Genomic DNA, 6,000 nt, shown 5'->3' on the forward strand with positions numbered 1-6,000 from the left:
GCATACAATGGAGTAAAGACAGTTTCTTCAATAAATGGTGTTGGGAAATCTGGACAGGTACATGCAAAAAAATGAAACTAGACTACCAACTTACACCATACACAAGAATGAACTCAAAATGGATAAAAGACTTAAATAAGTCGTGAAACCATAAAAGTCCTAGAAGAAAACATACGCAGCAAAATATCAGACATCTCATGAGGCAGAATTTTCAGATACTATGCCTAGGGCAAGAGAAACAAAGGAGAGAAGAAACAAATGGGACTACATCAAAATAAAATACTTCTGCAGAGCAAAAGAAACTAGCAAGCAACAAAATGAAAAGGGATTCCAGTGCATGGGAGAACATATTTGCCAATGATACATGTGATAAGGGGTTCATTTCCAAAATATACAAAGTATTCACACAACTCAACAAAAGAGAGAACAAAGTTGGAGGGATCACCATACCAGATATCAAACTATATTACAAAGTATAGTTTACAATTAAAAAAATGGGCAGACGCCCAGCTGGGCATGGCTCAGCGGTTGGGCATCGAACTAGGATCCAGGAGATCAAGGTTCGATTCCCAGTCAGGGCACATGCTCAGGTTGAGGGCTCAATCCCCAATGACTCTCTCATCGTGGGTGTTTCTATCTCTCTCTCCCTCTCCTTTCCTCTCTCTGAAATCAATAAAGACATATATAAAAATTAAAAAAAAAAAAAAATGGGCAGAGGACCTGGACACTTCTCCAAAGACGACATACAAGCGGCCAAGAGACATATGAAAAAAATGCTCTACCCTGGATGGTTTGGCTCAGTGGTTAGAAAGTCAGCCCGGGGACGGAAGGGTTCCAGGTTCAATTCCAGCCAAGGGCATGTAACTGGGTTGCAGGCTCCATCCCAGGCCCAGTCGGGGCAAGTGCAGGAGGCAACCAATTGATGTGGTGTCTCTCTCACACATCAATGTTTCTCTCTCTCTCTTCCACTCTCACTGAAAAGCAATGAGAAAAATATCCTCAGGTGAGGATTAAAAAAAAAAGCTCAATGTCACTAATTATCAGAGAGATGCAAATATAACCAACAACAAGGTATCACTTCACAAATGCCAGAATGGCTATCATCAGTAAATCAACAAACAAGTGTTAGTGAGGATGTGGAGAAAAAGGAACCCTAGTACACTGCTGGTGGGAATGCAGACTGGTACAGCCACTGTGGAAAACAGTATGGAGGTTCCTTAAAACTAAAAATGGAACTGCCATTTGACCCAGTGATCCCATTTGTAGAATATATCCTAAGAAGCTAGAAACACCAATCAGAAAGAATATATGCACCCCTACATTCATAGCAGCATTATTTATAATAGTTAAGATCTGGAAACAGCCCAAGTGCCCATCAGTAGATGAATGGATTAGAAAACTGTGGTACAGCCCTAGCCAGTTTGACTCTGTGGTTACAGCATTTGCCCGCAGACTGAAGGGTCCCAGGTACCTCATTTGCAGGCTTGATCCTCAGCTCCAGTTGGGGCAGGTGCAGGAGGCAACCAATCGATGTCTCTCTCTCTCTCTCTCCCCCTTCCCTCTCTCCATTCCACTCTCTCTAAAAAGCAAGGGGGGGGAAATTATCCTCGGTGAGGATTAAAAACAAACAAAAAAACTGTGGTACATTTACACAATGGAATACTATGAAGCTGTAAAAGAGAAGTATCTCTAACCCTTTGAGACAGCATGGAGGGACCTGCAGAGTATCATGCTAAGTGAAATAAGCCAGTCAGAGAAAGACAAGTATTACATGATCTCACTTATATGTGGAATCTAATGAACAAAATAAATCAAAAGACACTGAAATATGCAACAGACTGAAGTATTTCAGAGGGAAGGGGGTAGCAGGACAGGAAGAGATTAACCAAAGAACTCATATGCATGTATGTATTGCCCATGGACAGACAATAGTGCAGGGAAGGCCTGGGGAGTGGGCAGGAGCAGTTGGAGGGGGTCAATGGCGGGGGGGGGGGGGCATCTGTAATACTTTAAATAATAAAGATAATTTTTTTTATAAAAGACAGAAGAAATAAAAGCATTTCTGTAGGCTGATAAAGATAGAGAGAGGGGAGACCTACCACAGACATTTCTTTAAGAGGAGATCCAAGAGATCTAGTACCAAAGTGGAATGACATCTCACACTATTTTTTTTCCACACATAATTCTAGGCTTTATCAATATAATACAACAAAATTTATATAAACCAAAAGGAAATGAAAAATGGCAATCTGGAGGCAAACAAACATATATTTAGCCTCCTACCTAGTGTCTGAAAAACAAACATACAAAAGATATACACAGAAAAAGAAATACAGAGGCCCAAGCATTAAAATGTGTTCATCCTCATTCAATTATATAAAAATTGAAACAGTACCAACATACCATTTTTCACATACTACGATGGCAAAGATTAAAACCTATTAACACCCAGTATAGAAAAGAGAAACTCTTTCATAAGGTATTACCTGGAAAGGTAAACTGGTACAACCTTTCGGGGGACAATTTGACAATATCTATCCAAACTGTAAATGCACAGAAACTGACTCAGCAATTTCACATCTAGGCATTTTGCGCTATATTGGCACAAGTTCACATCTGTAATAAACTAAAATTTACTTAAATGTCCATTAACAGGGGCCAGCTAATTATGGTATTCAAATTAAGCAGCCATTAAATAGAATAAGTTCATTAAGTGGGGATATGGAAGTACTGACTATACCCAACAGAATATATACTGTTAATTGACAAAAGAAAAATGCAGAGCAGTGTATAAGAGAGAAACAAAAAGTACAATTACTTAGACCTGTGCAGTCCAATATGGTAGTCACGAGTCACATATAACTACTGAGCACTTGAAATATGGCTAACGCAACTGAAGAACTAAAAGATAGACGGTGTCATTTTATTAGGTCAAAAATCTGGATCTAATGGAATTCTAAAATGAGACCGCAGTTTCCCTTGTCACTTCATTGCACTGTATGACACACATTGAAAATACCTGTGCTCCCAAATGTGATGAACAGTATTTGTGTCAGTTCTGTGAACATGAAACAAATGATCCAGAAGACTTGACTAGCCATGTGGTAAATGAACATGCATGTAAATTAACAGTTAAGTGAGACACGTAACAATGGGCAACATGGACAGTACAGCCTCTTGAGTAAAATTACCTTTGGTAAAACTTTGTATGTCAAGCATGTGGTTTGCCTAGTAGACTTCATAAAAATGTTAACAAGCAAGTTGCTATTGAACACGCTAAAAAATCTTCCTCATGTTTGTGATGAGTGTGGGAAAGGCTTTTCAAGTATGCTCGAGTATTGCAAACATTTAAATTCACATTTATCTGAAGGGATTTATTTATGTAAAAACTGTGAATATTCAAGAGGACAAATTGAAGATCTTAAAATTCATCCAGACTTCAAGCTTTTGGCTGACTTACCTCATAAGTGTAATGACTGCTTGATGAGGTTTATAAATGAAGAAATTAAGTCACCTTCCGGTCCATGAGACATTTGTATCACTCTCTTTAACTTCCATAACATTAATGTAAAATGACTTTTTTGGAGATGTTAAAAACAGAAAGAAAATATCTATGCTCCGTTTTCTGCAGCAGAGAAAAAGTGGACATATTCAGTTAATTCAAAACCACCCTCAGACCGTGAAAAGTAACTAGCTGGTCGAAAAGGTGATGATTTATCAGTCCCCCAAAATGCACCTCCTCGAAAGCCACGATTCCACAGCAGACCTTTAAAGACAAGGACCTAACCAGGCTGATGGAGACCAGCCCTCGTGGAGGACAGGAAGCAACACCGCTGTACACTCTCCTGGAGCTGAGTCCCTAAGGTTAACAGCAGCTTAGAGTACCTCCAACACCTCCGCGGGGCCAAACGGCGGCTCCCCACGAAACCCCGTTAACCTGTAACAGGTATTGGCCACCACCGACGACGCCTTGCGCCCCCCGGACGGAAGCGAGTCCTCCCGCGCGCTGCGCGCCCTCTCAGGTGCAGAGAGTCGAAACCCCCCCTGCCCCCTCCCGCCCCGCCCCTTCGCCCACATATTACCTCTCCGAAGTCCCCAAGCCTCTCGGTGGGCTCAAACCAAAGATAGAGTAGCCGTAGCATTTACGAAAGAGCCGCCACAAACACCGCCTATGAGGAAGCCCCGTCCCCGAACCAAGGGCTCCTGGGAAATGTAGTGACCTCCAGCCCCGCTGCACCTGAGCTCGAGCACTGCCAGCCTGACGCAAACTACCATTCCCAGCAGCGTCACAGCAGGAGACGTTACCTAGGGGATTCCAACAGGGCGTCTTCCCATCCCGGGCAGCTGAGAGCGCCGGTCGTAGAAAAAAACCGTTCCTAGACTGAACTTCCGGCATAGACCGGAAGTCCCTCCACTATGAAAATTATGAAAGCATTTAGAGAGGGAAGCCAGCCAGGGTGGCAGAGGCCTAGCTAATTACTCTGGTGAGGCCTGTAAAGCTGGAGGGAGGGGACTTTTGCTTACCATAGGCCTATTTGGGAGGCTTGACTCTTTGTCGTTGTTTTTGCTTTGGCTGAGTATAACTTATAGGGTAAGGGGGGGAGGGGAGGCACTTGGCTGCACTAGTTTTAAAATTACTTTTTATTTTTCAATTACAGTTGACATACATTATTATATTAGTTTCAGGTGGACACCCCAGTAATTAAACATTATATAACTTACTAAGTGATCATCCTGATCTCATTACCATACGTCACCATACATAGTTTTAGAATATTGACTATATTCCCTATGCTGTACTTTATATCCCCATGAATATTCTGTAACAACCGATTTGTACTTCGCTTTGTGGTAGGCAGTTAGACAGACACGAGCAGAGCAAGGCGGATGGGCCAGGTACAGAAGGTCACCAGGGTGGAAAGCCCTGGGTGCCTGGCAATGGGGAAAAGTAGGGACCTTTCCTCCCCCAGCTTATTACTGGTCATGCAGTTTGGACCCTCCCCTGACCTTTCCTCCTCTGGCATGTTGCTAGTCATACTGTTACTGTAATTAGCTAATTATTATGGGAAAGAAAGCAAAGGAAGGGTTAGACATGGTTAAGCATATTCAGCTGGGAAGCAGAGGCCTGTTTGCTTCACCAGGAAGCTAACAGCTTCACACCCCAAGGAATCTCAGCATTGTCCCTCGAAATAATACCAGACACAAGGAGTTCGAGGCCACCTGTCACTAATTGAGCCAAATTAAGCAGAGACAGGGTTGAATCATGTGAGCGTTTATTCCAATAATGCCAACAAAATGGGAGAGCAGTCGGTCACCGTGGAAATTTTGCTCTGACTCCCCTTGCCACTTGGTTGATTATATACCAGTGAGGGAGAAGATAACTACATGCAGCTTCGAGCTACAAGTGTAAGAGAGACAGGGGCGGGGAGGGTGTGAAGTCTGGTCTTCAGGAGCTCAAAGTCCAATGACCAGGAGGCTAATCATCTGTGACGCTAGAAACAGTTCAGCCCATTCCTGGGACCAGAGAATGGTCAGTGTTCCTGAGGCAAACTCCTGGAGGGGGTAAGGGTCCTGGCACAGCAACCAAATCAAAGCATGTTCTGTCCTTGGTCTGTTCTCCAAATGTATGTCTTTCCTGAGTAATGGACCCACCAAGGCATCTTATCTTTTTATATCCTTGTTTCAGCCTCCAGTTTTCCAGGGTCTGTAAGAAAACTTATTATCTATAATTTGTAAGGTGAATAATTATTATATAGCTATGGCTCTATTTTTATTATGTGCCCTTTCCTACTATCACAAGGGAATTAACACCCCTCCCTTCCCCTCTCGGGTAACAGATTTTGGGGGTGGAGGACGTAGGGGAAGATAAGGACGTGTACAATCAATAAAGTCAAATGGCTTGGCAGGGCAGGGAACGGGGTTGGGGGCGTAGATAAGGACAAGCTCAACAAAGTCAAAATAACGCAGTGAAAGGTGGTTAACCATAAAGGACTCTCTGTC

General features: G+C 42.8%; 1 protein-coding gene across 5 annotated transcripts in view; it reads right to left on the reverse strand.

The window, feature by feature from the left end:
* CPAP (centrosome assembly and centriole elongation protein) overlaps positions 1 to 4,367 on the reverse strand; it is a 66,307-nt gene extending 61,940 nt beyond the window's left edge. For 2 of the 5 annotated variants that reach the window (XM_087814424.1, XM_016203559.2), the window contains exons 1-2: positions 4,083 to 4,171; positions 3,461 to 3,625 (exon numbers count right to left, since the gene is read on the reverse strand). The gene's annotated coding sequence lies outside the window, so the exon portion shown is untranslated. Of the gene's footprint in view, positions 1 to 3,460; positions 3,814 to 4,082; positions 4,172 to 4,305 lie in introns of those variants that run through there. The other 3 variants (XM_016203560.2, XM_016203561.2, XM_016203558.2) reach the window with 3 other exon arrangements.
* Between the last annotated feature and the right edge of the window lie 1,633 nt (positions 4,368 to 6,000).

The sequence above is a fragment of the Miniopterus natalensis genome, chromosome 2 (assembly GCF_054644295.1).
Source record: "Miniopterus natalensis isolate mMinNat1 chromosome 2, mMinNat1.hap1, whole genome shotgun sequence".
Lineage (NCBI taxonomy): Eukaryota > Metazoa > Chordata > Mammalia > Chiroptera > Miniopteridae > Miniopterus > Miniopterus natalensis.